The sequence below is a fragment of the Lygodium microphyllum genome, chromosome 7, assembly GCF_053477565.2.
Source record: "Lygodium microphyllum isolate KBCC chromosome 7, Lygodium_microphyllum_v1.1.10, whole genome shotgun sequence".
Classification (NCBI taxonomy): Eukaryota; Viridiplantae; Streptophyta; class Polypodiopsida; order Schizaeales; family Lygodiaceae; genus Lygodium; species Lygodium microphyllum.
In genome coordinates, this window is record NC_141141.1 from 130,364,620 (window position 1) to 130,379,398 (window position 14,779).

A 14,779-nucleotide genomic window follows, 5' to 3' on the forward strand; every position below is an offset into this window, starting at 1 on the left:
GATGTTGAAGACTTGCTTCTTAAGGCTCACCAACTACTCCACAAAGTCATCATTGTCTCTCAACTCCTCAATCTTGATGGCCTTGCACACAAGCATTTTCCTTATGAAGCCTCAAATTTTGAGCCTAACCTCACATCTACTTGCTTGGTAGCAAATGGTGCCCCCCCACCCCCCCCCCCCCCCCCCCCCCCAACACACACACACACACACACACACAGAAAGGTGTGAACTCAGAACAAATAAATGAGTAGAGTAATTACATGTGGAACTTGCACATCTTATCTCCTCACTCATGTTACCCAGAAAGCTTGATGTCTCTCAGATCACTCAAAAGCCGAAGGTTCTAGAATGGCGACATAGTAGCAGGTGTTCTTGGGATGCAAGCAGCAAACTATGTGATAGAGAAGCGAGGGAGGCTACATAACAACGATCCTTCTTGATCGGTGCAAGAAAGACCTGAGCATGCAAGCAAAGGAGGCAATGAAGGGAAGGGGACGAAAAGCCTGATGAACCCGATGAAGAAGGTGGTGCACCAAGCCCCACCATCATAGGTGCTTAGTAGTGGAGATGGTGGGAGCCAGGGAGGAAGACCACAAGAGTGTTAAACCATATTCTTGGCATTGGAGACCCTTTACATGCGGTCAAGTCTAAACTTGGAAAGGGTTTTTGGGAGGGTCACCGGTGTGGGAGTGTTTATGGGGGGGAACCCACGATTTTGGAAACCCCCCCCCCCCCCCCCCCCATGTGGCCTGGAGTGGTTTTCGGTTTTATCTAAAAAATGTTGGAACCCCACCCCCCAAAAAAAACCCCCTGCGTGAATAGCTCCATTGTGTTTGCACATGCTATTTCCATCATTGGAAAATTTTTAGTGACCCTATTTTTTAGGGCCCCCACTATCACTGTGGTGTGACACTTGAATAGTGGGCCTCAAAACCCCCACTAAAATTGGGTGGGAAGAGGCTCTAGGAGCACCTTTCGACGGCCCCTTATCAGAATAGGATAATGAATGTTATGATTTTCAACTTCACTTTCTCATGCAATCAATTGACGGGGTGTTGAAGGTCATATCTGATTTTGTTGCAGCCGTTACACACTACTATGGCTCCATAACTGGCTATCGGTTGTTAAAGTTTAAAACGATTAGTGATGTTTCGTAAAAAAGTTATGAAACTCACACAAAGAGCTAACGTTCGCCATAATTGCTTGGTGTGAGTTGCAGAAAGGGATAATGGGAAGATGCTATAAAAAAAGTAGCATATTTTCAACTACCAAATCCACAAATCTTAACTCAAAAAAATGGGACACTTAACTCCAATTAACCCTGGGTAATTTTTTTTGGGGCTTGAACTACCTTGCCATTGCACCATTGTATAAGCATATACCCTAACGAGCAATGCTAATAAACTAAAACTCTCACATGCTTAAAAAATTATAGGATGCCATCTTTGGAAATTGAACCTTTAATAGTATGCAAAAACTCCCTTGTTCCAAGTAAACCATGATACCCACATGCCCAAGTTGCAATAGGAGCTTTTGAAATTTTATTAATAAAAAAACCGCTTTTGTAGGTTAACTTTTAGGCCTTAATTTTCACCCTTTTGTATTTGTAAATATGTAGATTCTAGGGATATTAAATACCCTTATTTTGAACTCACGTGCTAGAGGTACATATTGTTGACCGACCCCCCCCCTCTGCAGAAGCATAAGCAAGAAGAGAGCAAGAGCTATGGAGATCCAAGCAAGAAGAGACAGATTGGTGTGTGTGAACTCTAATAATCAGAAAGTGTGACCTGCCTTCCTTGATTCTATTGCCACTAAAAGAATAAAGAATAAAGTGACAGTAATGGATGCCTGCCACCTATAGTGTATAGGTGTGTGGGTATTGTCTACAAATAAATGCATAGGTTAACTCCCATAGGCAAGGGAGTAGCACCGTCACCAAATGACCTAAGAAATAGGTAGATGGAATATTTCTAAACTTAGCTTTGGATAGTACCTCTCATAGCCTTACATTGAGAAGGCAAGATGAGCTTTGAATACAAAAAGGTTCAAGAAATGTAAACAAAAATGGAAGCAAAACATACTCGATTGAATGACACAAAAAGACAAGTGAAATTGAGATGTTTTTCTCACTACATCTTTGACATTGCACACTTCCATTGAATCTGGAGATATTGCAAGTGCACTGGTTTAGTATTTACAACATGCATAATAGGGACAAAGGATTGCCCACGCTCTACCACCACATAAAAAACTAATCAACATAGTAAAACTTGACAATTATACTTATCATTCAAGGAGAAGGGGATGAAATTTACATAGCTCATTATAAGAAAATATTTGAAAACAAAAAATAGCATACAATACAATTTTCATTCATATATTTTTTCATATGATGTCATATAAAAAATGTTTGAATAGAAACATCAAAGAAAAAGGCAAACTTATCTAGCCTTTTGCAACATCTTAAGGTACACAATGTTGGCACTAGCAACACAGAGTTTGCACTTCTATCTTCCAACAAAAACTTTATGGAATTGACAGATCTCAATCAATTGAAAGCAACATAGAGTTGTCCATAGGAAAACACCAGCCTCTTTAGCAAAATACCCAAGAAGATCAAATTTTGACCCTAAGACTTATTAATATTCATAGCAAAAGCTAGCCTAATAGGGAATTGTATTCTTCACATGATGAAGGAAAACCTTGTAGACATCAGAATAAAGATGATCCTAGGTATGATTATAGTAACACCAATATTAGTTCCAGTGATAATTTTAGCCTCCAAGACATTTCTATGAAACTGCTTGCATATCAATCTTGTATCATTGCAAAGGCCCATAACATGATTCAAATTTCCCAACAGTATCACTGCACCAGTGTTTTTTTTTTCACCACCAAACAATGTGGAGGAAAACCCCCTCCTAGCTCAATCATATTCAAGTACTCTTTAGCTATAGAATCATCACTATAATACATGTGAGAATACCCTGGCATTTTATGCAAGGCAGTGATGTTCAATGTATTAACATCTTTATTTTTGGAGGCTAAAATAGCACATCCTTTGAAAAAAGATGCATAATCTTTCTTGCAATGGATGTCCATCTAAATATGTGAGATGAGATCATCCATAGTTGCATCCTATAAAACCATATGTGCTAGAACAAAAACAATATTACCACCATCCAAACAATTGTCACTATCCCCAAGAGAGAGAAGCCATTCAACAAAATCATGATTCCCACTACCAACGACTTGTAATGAACCTTGTATATTTTAAGACAATTGCAAAATATGTAGATAATTCCATAGAGGAGAAAGAAAAAGGGTTGCATCCACTCTCTCTTCACGACCACCCTTTGAAAGTATAGGCAAGATCTAATGAAGATCTCCTCTGAAAAGAATCACCTATCCTCCAAATGGCATATCACATTTCATTATATCCCTCAATGTTCTATCCAATGCCTCAAAAGCATATTGATACATCATTACCACCTCATTCCAAATAACAAGACTTGCCACCCTCAACAATTCCATAAGCTAGCATTTCATTAGAATGTTGCAGGATGAAGTTCTCTTTAGCTCAAGTGGAATCTTAAACCTTGAGTGTGTGTAGAAGGCCCCTTTAGCAATATTGAATACATCAATACCAATGACACTATTGCAATCATCTCCCTCCCCTCTTAATTTTGCTAGCAAGAAATTGTACAAAAATGTTTTTCCCGATCCACCTGGCCCATCCAAAAAGAAAAAAAATTTACAATAGGAGGAAATAGCATCAAGTACAACCAAGTATGCCCTTCTTTCACATTCATTCACACTCAACTCCATTGAACATGCCTTTTTTGCTAGCACATGATGTCAATATCTAGCTCCTCATGAATCAAAGGATTACCAGAAGATGACACCAAAGATTTTCAATTTATGGCATTCCATCAAATTGGGCCAAACTTCAATCGATGGAGAGAGAGAGTGTGTGTGGGTGAGAGTAAGTGAGGTAGTGCATGCGACCATGGCTCTCACTTAGACGTGAAAGTGATTGTTCACAAAGAGTGTTTGTAAACAATCACTCTCACCTCTAAGTGAGAGCCATATATATATGTAATATTCCCCCACTTTCTCTCTTGAGAGATTTCCTCCCTCTCCCTCTTGCTATCTGCAATCTCTCACCCCTTAAAAAATCAGTGGTGGCCAACACTTCCCCCCTCTCCGATATCCCTTTTTTGAATGATGGTCTAATATGTGTCCCTTGCGACTGTTTCTATGTTTGTGTCCTCTTGCTCTCCATCTTATGGCAGTTCTATCTCTATCTATGGTCTCTATGGGCCTACAAACACATTCATGCTTACAATCAAGTAACATCATGCATTCGGATTGCATGCAAGGTGTCATCCCTTTTTTACCTAAAGCTACAATGTTTTGCCTTAACCTAAGCTTTAACAATAATACTTTAAAATTGATTCATATTTGCTTTTGCTTCTTTTTTTATAGAAATGAGGGACTAACATGGAAGAAAATCAAAGGGAAGAGAAATATAGATGATCATAGTGGCTTCCTTTACAGACTTGCAGTGGCTGTGGAAAGTGAAGGCCGCCATAACTCCTCCATTTTGTAGTGAGAACCTCACATGTATCACCACATATCTACTAAGATGTATAAAATGTCTTGCACTCAATTAAGCACTGAGCATTCTTGAGGTGCTATTTGTAGTTTATATTAAGTAATCTATTTGCCTTATCTATCATCAGGCATTTTGCATTACCCACCCATTTTTAAAGGGGTTTTGTTCTCTCATATCTTATTGCAATACCCAAATTTTGTAGTTTTGTTGGTACACTCAATGTATTATAAATTCTATACATTTATTTTAAAAAATTTCATGAGGAATATCATATATTTTCTATTTTTAAGAATTAGTCTCTTTTTTGAGAAAATATTCAAGTTTGTCAAGTCTGTTTTTAATTGACAATCCATTTTTTGTAAGTTTTTTGTCACAAACTTTTCCCATGTTTGTTTTCATGAGAAAATTCATATATTTTCTATTTTTTTTAAAGAAGTATGTTTTTTTTAAACAAAATATTCAAGTTTGGAAAGTTTTTTTGTTATTTAGAGTCCATTTTGTTCACAAACTTTTCCCATTTTTTTCAAAGTATGGTTTGGGATGTTTTGAATGCCTGCCACAAGGGTTGGTATTAGCTTAGCTAGATCCCTCTATTATAAGTTTAATAGATTCTATAAATCTATAAATTTTATTTTCACGAGAGAATTCAACTCTTTTCTATTTTTATGAAGTATGCTCTTGTTTGAGAAAAAATTCAAGTTTGTTGTCCATTTTTTATTTACAATCCATTTTGTTGTAAGCTTTTTGTCATCACAAAATTTTCTCATATTTATTTTTGTGAGAAAAGTCATATCTTTTCTATTTTTAAGAAGTATACTCCTTATTTAGGAAAAATTTAGGTTTGTCAAGTCTGTTTTTTATTTAGAGTCTATTTTGTTTTATAAGTTTTTCATCACATACTTTTCACATTTTTTTAAATGTATGGATTGGGATGTTTTGAATGCCAACCATGCAAGGTTGGTATAATCTTATATATGCTCTTTTTTGACAAAAAATTCAAGTTTATTAAGTGTGTTTTTTAAATACAATCCATTTTATTATAAGTTTTTGGCTATAAACTTTTCCCATTTTTTTAAAAGTATGGCTTGGGATGTTTTGAACACCTTCCACATAGGTTTAGTATTAGCTTAAGTGTGCTCCTTTTTTAGATAAGATTCAAGCTTGTCAAGTTTTTTTTATAAATATAGTCCATTTGTGATAAGTTTTTCATAATAAACTTTTCCCATTTTTTCAAAGTATGGCTATGGATGTTTTGAATACCTACCACCTATAGGATTGGTGGGGGATAGGTATCAACTTAAGTAGACCCCTCTTTTATAAGTTTAATAAAAATAAATCAAATATGCAAGAATTAATTATGAAAATAATGTAATGTTTTCCTTCTATCAATTAAAAACATATCTGAAGATCTCTCTTCAAACCAACAAACTAATGTTGAAAACGGCCTACCAACCATGCTACTACTACCACCAACAAGATAGATATTATGAATTGCACCAGGCATAACATTGTTGTTTTAGTCATCTTAGAAGTAGTACCATTCTTGATCCTTACAATGGCCATGTTCAAACTGCCTAGATAAAACCTAAAGTTGGCAACCTTTGTCACGAACTTGTCAAGCTGAAGCTTTTGGGACTAGGGCAACAACCTACAACTTGTAGGGCGCACTTCTAATACTTTAGGTCCATCCCATAGCATGCCCCACATCTCATCATACATCGTTCTCGTGTCCTTTTGAATATAGGATACGATGTCTAGCAAGCCTTTAAGCATAGCATTGTGACTCGAGCCCTCCAAGGATTGTCTTGTTGTGCCACACATTGGAGATGAGCTACAATACTAGTTTCACTACCATAACACTGCTCAACCTGTGGATGCATGCATTGTAGCTCATGCGTGAGGACACCATCCATCTCAATATGTAAGCGATTGCTATTATGAATTGTAGTCAAGGCTTTGTTTATGGCTTTACCCCAAGTTGTTTCCTTTGCACACCAAACATTGATCTATTTCTATAGAGTAGATAGAACAACCTTAGGAGCATCACTATCAGAAGTTTCAATTGTCGCATTAGGGTTTGGAACCTTCATATCTGTTAAATAGATATATAGTTAGATTTGTGGATGAAAATCTCAAATTGAGTTTAGAACACATAAAAGCATTCAAATCTTTCGCTATAAATCATGCATTTCAAAGAAATCAATATTCGTTAAGCATGCAAAATGACTCATACATGTGCTTTATTAGATAACTACACCAAATCAATTTGATTATAGTGCCCCTTAATTTCACTACACCATGCTTATTTTACTTAGTTGTGTGATTTGAATTCTTTGAAGGAAGCATATATTTCAAATAAATATTTAATTAAAAAAAGAAAGACCTAATTAGAAGCTTCGTAGTTGAGTACAAAGCTTAGCATTGTATCTTCGAGTAACCCTTGTTGAGTTTAACCATGCTCTATGCAACTATAGAATTGGTCCCCTTAACAAAGGATGCATAGCTTGTACTATCCTCTAATAACGATATTAATGGATGTTGTGAACAAAACATATGCAAAGTTGAAATGAGAAAGAGAAAAATATCCACACACACACACACACACACACACACACACACGCACGCACGCACGCACACACACACACATGCACGCACGCATGCACGCATGCACGCATGTACACACACACACACACACACACACACACACACACACACACACACACACACACACACACACACACACACACACACACACACACACACACACACACACACACACACACACACAGTAAAAAACTTTCGATTTTTTGTTTTTTAATTAACATTATCCTCATATTCTCTCCATGGTAGCAAAGGCAACAATGCAACAAGTACCTTGGTATGAACGGAAGAACAAACCTTGGAAAAAATGTATTTGTTTAAGGCTTAAGCTTTATAAAAGTGAATAGCATATGGAGCATTCTACCTCAAAGGTTGTGTTGATTCGAGAGTAATCCCTAATCCCTAGATTTAGTTGCTTAGAAATTATGACTCTAGTCATTATTACCTTAATATTTTGCAAACCTACCATGTTCTAGACAATCTTGTGAGGTCTCTAAAGTACCACAATCTTGTTAGATCTCTAAAGTATGTATGAAATAATCTACTCCAAGTGATAGTTTCCTCATAAGGCCTCTCTCTCTCTCTCTCTCTCTCTCTCTCTAGGCTACCCTATAAAGACTTGAATAGTATAACCTATGGTGAAAAAAAGTGTAAGATGGTGTAAGTGTTAAAAAAAGTAAAAAGAAACATCTTTATTAAAGATTCCTAGTAGCCGATACAATGGTTCAGGAATTTCATAGAATCAAACCACATTTCCAAAATTTAGCCACATAAGCCAACTTCTTGAGGCATATGTATTAGTATGAATACCAAAAAGATTTAGAAAGATAAGAAGAAAGGGCACCACCTATAAGGCCTAGAAGAGAAGGGAGCAAGATTAGCTCCCATGGCTGAGAAGAGAGGGGAGCAAGAATAGCTTCCATGGGTATGTAGAGTATAAGGAGTGATTATGGGGCATGGGGGATTCACTAGTAGTAATAAGGAGACGTCACTTGCGTGCAAGAAATATATGAAAATACCCCTTATTTACCCCCTATTAATGGGACCTTACCTTATAAAATGTACCTTCCTTCCCTTAAATAACCCCCCTCCCTTACACTCACGCGATACCATACGGTAAACCCTAGTGGACCCCTTGGGTTAATGGGCTTATAGGTATTTATGGATAACTTTGAAAGTTTAGAGATTCATGATTAATAATGGAAGGTAGGAATTCCAATACATTCCGTTATCTTTAAAAGTAAAGTGGAAGGAAATGATAATAAGAGAGAAGAAATCTAATATTAGTTAAGTATTTGGTGGGCAAGTAGAGAGAGGTAGCCGATTTCAAAAATAAAGTATAAATAAGCGCATATTATAATTTTAGTCCATCAGAAATCTTATTTACATTCTCCTAAGTTTAGGGGCAATCATGTTCCTTCATACAACTCAACTGCGATGTACTAAAATCACATCCATGTCTATAGGCAGATTGCTCAATGAAACAAAATGGTAGCACCCATAAGAATTTTGACTTGTTGTACTTAATTACTAATTGGTTCTAGGATTTTTTCAATTCATTGATGGTTGCATACTTCTGTCCTCTTCCCTGATATCCATTTTGGAATGATGTCTTGATCTCTATCCCTTGTGTGGTAGTTTATGAGTTTGTGTCCTCTTTCTCTTCCTCTCTACAATCCCTCCTATGGTAGCTCATATCTCTATCTATAGTCTTTGTGGGCCTATGAATGCATCCATGCTCCCACTCATGTAAGGGTATGCATTCAGGTTACGTGCGAGCTATAATCTCTTTTTTACCTTAAGCTAAAGTGTGTTACTTTAACCTAAGCTTTAACATTAGCACCTTAAATCTAATTTGTATTTGCTTTTGTTTCTTTGTTGTAGAATTGAGGGACTAACCTATAAGAAAATCAAAGGCAAGAGAGATATTTTGAAAAAAAAATTCAAGTCTATGAAGCTTGCTTTTTAATTTACAATCCATTTTGTTATAAGTTCCTTTGTCACAAACTTTTTTCATTTTTATTTTCATGAGAAAATTCATTTTTTTCTATTTTTAAGAAATATGCTATTTTCTAAGAAAAATTTCAAGTCTATCAAGTCAGTTTTTTAATTTATAGTTCATTTTGTTGTAAGTTAATACAATTTTTCCATTTTCTTCAAAGTACGGCTTGGGATGTTTTGAACACTTGCCACATAGGATTTGTATTAGCTATAGTAGATCCCTCCATTATACGTTTAATAGATTCTATAAATCTATAAATTTTATTTTTGTGAGAAAATTCATCTCTTTTCTATTTTTAAGGAGTATGCACTTTTTGGAGAAAAATTAAAGTTTGTCAAATCTATGTTTTATTTACAACCCATTTTGCTATACGTTTTTCATCATAAACTTTTCTTATTTTTATTTTCACGAGAAAATTAATCTCTTTTCTATTTTTACGAAGCATGCTCTTCTTTGAGAAAAAATTAAAGTCTTTCCTGTCTATTTTTAATTTACAGTCCATTTTCTTATAAGTTTTTTGTCACACACTTTTTCTATTTTTCAAAGAATGGCTTAGGATGTTTTGGATGCCTATCACATAAGATTGGCATTAGCTTAGGTATGCTCTTTTTTGAGAAAAAATTCAAGTCTATCAAGTGTATTTTTTAAATATAGTCAATTGTTGCTAGCATGCATATAGAGGCTCTCTAATGTTTGAAGCCAAGCCCTCTTGCAAATACTTGGGCCCTTGCTATTTAGTCATTGTTGTAGCTTTTTTTAAAACCAAATCTATGAAGAAACCCAAATATGCAATAGTCTTTGCCGGTTCCTTTCATATGCTTGACATGAAGGCCAATAGTATGACTTGCACAATGTTGAAGTTCATGATCGCTCTTATAGCTATCTCACACCCAACCTCCCTTATGCTCCCTTATGACCGACGATCTCCGTGAAGCTATCACATGCTTTGAAGGAACTTCTTGATCTCCTTAGGCGGTCTAAGGACAAATGAATCACCAAGCTGATGCTATTCAATCTCCACCAACAATCCTATTCTAAAGTTGACACCCTTGTTGTGATTTTTTAGTCTCCCTTGTGCTCTATGAATCATCATCCCTAAATTTAGTCCTCGGCTTCACAAGGACTCCAAGTGTTGTACTTTTTTACTAATTGATTGCCTCCCTTCCTATCTACTTGGTTGTTGTCCACATTGGCCCCTTTCGAATCTATCTTGATTCTCACATTTCTCTTTAATTGCAACATCTTGCATCTACAATAAAGAAGCAATTTTATAGGTATATACATCTCCCTACCAACCTCGTTTTTTTGCATGCAAGGTGATCCCTCTTCAATTCTCTCTCTCTCTGTGAGTTCAACTCCATGGCAATGGTGGTATTAGTGTAAATGGTTGCAATTAGACATTGATGGATTCTCACTCTCTCTCTTTCTCTCTATGGCTGCATGAGGCTAAGTTTCAAGTTCATGCATTTTTTCAAATTCATGCCTTTTTCAATTCATTGCTAGTTGCATACTTCTATCCCCTTCTATGGTATCCATTTTTAGAATGACGGCCTAATTTGCCTCCTTTGCCACAATTTATGTGTTTGTGTCCTCTTGCTCTCCCTCTATACAATCCCTCCAACAACAATTCATGTCTCTATATATGGTCTCTATGGGCCTATGAATGCATGCCTGCTCCCACTCAAGTAAGAGCATTTCATGTCTTTATATATGGTCTCTATGGGCCTATGAATGCATGCCTGCTCCCACTCAAGTAAGAGCACGCATTTGTATTACATGCAAGCTATCATCTCTTTTTTACCTTAAGCTAAAGTGTTTTTCCTTAACCTAAGTGTTAACAATATCACTTTAAAACTGATTTGTATTTGCTTTTGTTTCTTTGTTGTACAAATGAGAGACTAACCTTTGCAAGAAAATCAAAGGAAAGAGAAATATTGTTAATTGTTGCGGCTTCCTTCACTGTGACTGAGAAAAATTGTAATAAAAAGGCAAGTTAGTGATAGTGACTTGCTATCAAACATTAGAGGGATGTGCAATGAAATTAGTGGACTTACCCAATGGACTTGTAGTGGCCTTGAAAACTCAAGGCCACCATGACTCCTCCATTTTGTAGTGAGAACCTTACATGAATCACCACACATCTACTAAAGTGTAAAAAATGACTTACACGAGCATGCTTGAGGTGTTATTTGTAGTTTATATTGGTAATCTATTTACCTTATTTATCGAGCACTTTGTATGTCCGATCCCTTTGTTAGGGGAATTTGTTATCTCCTATCTTATTGCAACACCTAGATTTTGCAATCTAGTTAATACACTCAATGTATTTTATAAATTCTACAAATTTATAAATTTTATTTTCATGAGAAAATTCATATCTTTTCTTTATTTAAGAAATATTCTCTTCTTTTAGAGAGTATTCAAGTCAATCAAGTTTGTTTGTTATTTACAATCCAAAGTTTGTTATAAGTTTTTTGTCACAAACTTTTCCCATTTTTATTTTTGTGAGAAAATTCATCTCTTTTCTATTTTTAACAAGTGTGCATTTTTTTGAGAAAAAATTCAAGTCAGTCAATTCCATTTGTTATTTATAACCCATTTTGTTGTAAGTCTTTTTATCACAACCTTTTCCCATTTTTTTCAAGTATGGCTTGGGATGTTTTGAATGCTTACCACATAGGATTGGTGTCAGCTTGGTAAATCCCTCTATTTTAAGTTTAATAGATTCTATAAGTCCATAAATAGAACTTTGTTTTCAAAAAGTATATTCTTGTTTGATAAAAAATTCAAGTATGTCAAGTTTGTTTTATATTTATAGTCCATTTTCTTATAAGTCTTTTGTCACAAATATTTTCCATTTTTATTTTCATGGGAAAAATCATATCTTTTCTACCTTTAAAAAGTATGCTCTTTTTAAAAGAAAAGTTCAAATTTTTAAAACTTATAGTCTATTTTATTATAAGTTTTTTTTCACAAATATTTTCCATTTTTTTCAAAGTATGCATTGGGATGTTTTAAACACATGCCACATAGAGTTAGTATCAGCTTAGATATACTCTTTTTTGAGAAAAAAATTCAAGTTTGTCAAGTCTAGTTTTTAAATAGAGTCAATTTTGCTATAAGTTTTTTGTCACACAAACTTTTCTCATTTTTTTCAAAGTATGGCTAGGATGTTTTGAACGCCTACTACATAAGATTGGTATCAACATAGGTGGATCTCTCTATTATAAGTTTAATAGAAGCAAAAAAATATGCAAGAATTAATTTTAAAAATAATGTAAAATTTTCCTTCAACAACTATCAACCAAAAATAATTTCAAAGATTTCTATTCAAACCAACAAAGGATGTTGAAATCTAGATGGCCTACCAATCATGTTACTATTACTAATAACATGATGGTTATTATGAATGGCACTAGGCACATAATTACCAGCCATCTTGGAAGTAGTACCATTTTTTATCCTTACAGTGACCACATTCAAATGACCTAGATATGACCTGAGGTTGGTAACCTCTATCACAAACTTATCAAAGATGAAGCTTCAAGGATAAGGGCAACAACCTACAACTTGTGAGACATAACTCATCCTTCAGGTCCACCCCATAGTATGCCCCACATCTCACCATACATCTCAATTGTATCTTTCTATATGCTGGAAATGATGTCCAACAAGCCTTGAAGCACAACATTGACACCAGCCCTCCAAGAACTATCTTGTTATACCATGCACTAAAGATGAGTTGCAAGACTACTTTGGCTAGCATAACATTGCTCAACCTATTGATGCAAGCATTGAGGCTCATTCATGAGGATGCCACCCATCTCAAAATGCAAGTGATTGTAATTACGAACTACAATCAAGGCTCTCTCTATATGGCTTTCCTTAAGCTATTTCCTTTGCATGCTTGACATTGATCTATTTCTACATATAGAGGAGATAAAACAATCTCAAGAGCATCACTATTAGATGTCTCAACCATCGCATTAGGGTTTTGAACTGTCACATTGGGTTTTGTAACACACAAAAGCATTCGAATCTTTTAGTAAAAATCATGCATTTCAAAGAAATCACTATTTATCAAGCCATTAGGGCCGAAAAACATTAAAAACTGCACTTTTATTAATTCGTGGATTAAGGAAAGGGCCAAAGAGATTTTGCCACGTGGACAAAAATATGGTATTCTTGTCTCCTCTACTTTTGAGATAGTAGAGTTCATTTTGTAGTTCTCCCCTCCTATTTAGCCAAAATCTTCAAACCCTGCCAAGTTTTAGTAGTCCCAACGGTCCCTATTAACTAATAAAAGATGACAAAACCTCTGACGAAGACATGACAAAGTTAAGTTAATTAAGACCATTTTGAAAATCGGGAGAATTTTCAAAGTTCTTGGCTCTCGTAGTATTTTTAATTTGTCTCCTTGACCTCTCTCTTTAGTTTTCTTTCTCTGCACATTGTCTACGTACTCGTTGCCTTTTACATAGTGTCCACAAGGCATCCTTCTCATTCGATAAACTCTTGCACCATGTATAGCAAGAGTGCAAATGGAGAATGGGAGCCCAAAACATTGACTGTAAATGATTGGGTTACAATGCTACCATCTTGCAGGGGCTCCCACAGAGTGAAAAAAACAAAACAAGGGGAAATCAAACATCATTGGGAGGGACGTATCTTTGCCTTCAAAACCACACCTCAAGGCTGGTTTGCTTTGGTGCAACATGTTTACATGGATAGAGATATGCACTTGGATCCACGAGAATGTTTTTCCAGCAAGCACACTGTAAGTTTCAGTTGTAAAATATATGTGAGTATATGGTTTTGTTTGAAGCATATGCTAAATAATGGATTGTTGGTTGTAGATATCTTTCCATCAACAAGTTTCAAGTGGCAACTTGTGGAGAGCCTCAGCGGAACATTCCATTCCATTCATAAAGAATTTGTAGACATTATTTATGTTGATCAGACCATGAGTTTTTTTTCATGAAAGTGAAATCTTTGTGTATTATGCACAATATGTGGTTCCTTCAAGAGCAGGTGTGTATGGATACCTTGAAGATCTGCAGTTACCAAGCCTCTCATCTTTGGATTGGGAGATGCCTGATGAAGCAACAATGGAGAGTTTTAAACTCAAGATTGCTCAAGCTATTCAAAAGGCTATGACTCCTTGAAGGATCTTGAGAAGAGTACGCTTATCGTGGTTTTACCCTTGCATATTTTTGTAGCTTGCTTTAAAACAACATGTTTACAATGAACGAAGGTTTCATGGCTAAACAAAAAATTTTCAGAGGAAGATTTGAACAAAATTTTAGGTCTATGTTGGAAAGTCAAGGAATCTGACCACAAAGGTGACTTTATAAGGTGTAACGTGTGCCCTCAAACATTGGGTTTATCCTATAATATATCTCAACAATCTCTTATCATAGGTTTTGATTACAGAAGACACAAACTTAGATTGGGTGCTTGGGTTCCTTTAGATTCAGATATTGATTGCAAGACATTGAAACTTACAATGCAAGTTACCGCACAGGAAGTAAAGGAGGTGAACATTACTTCAAAGT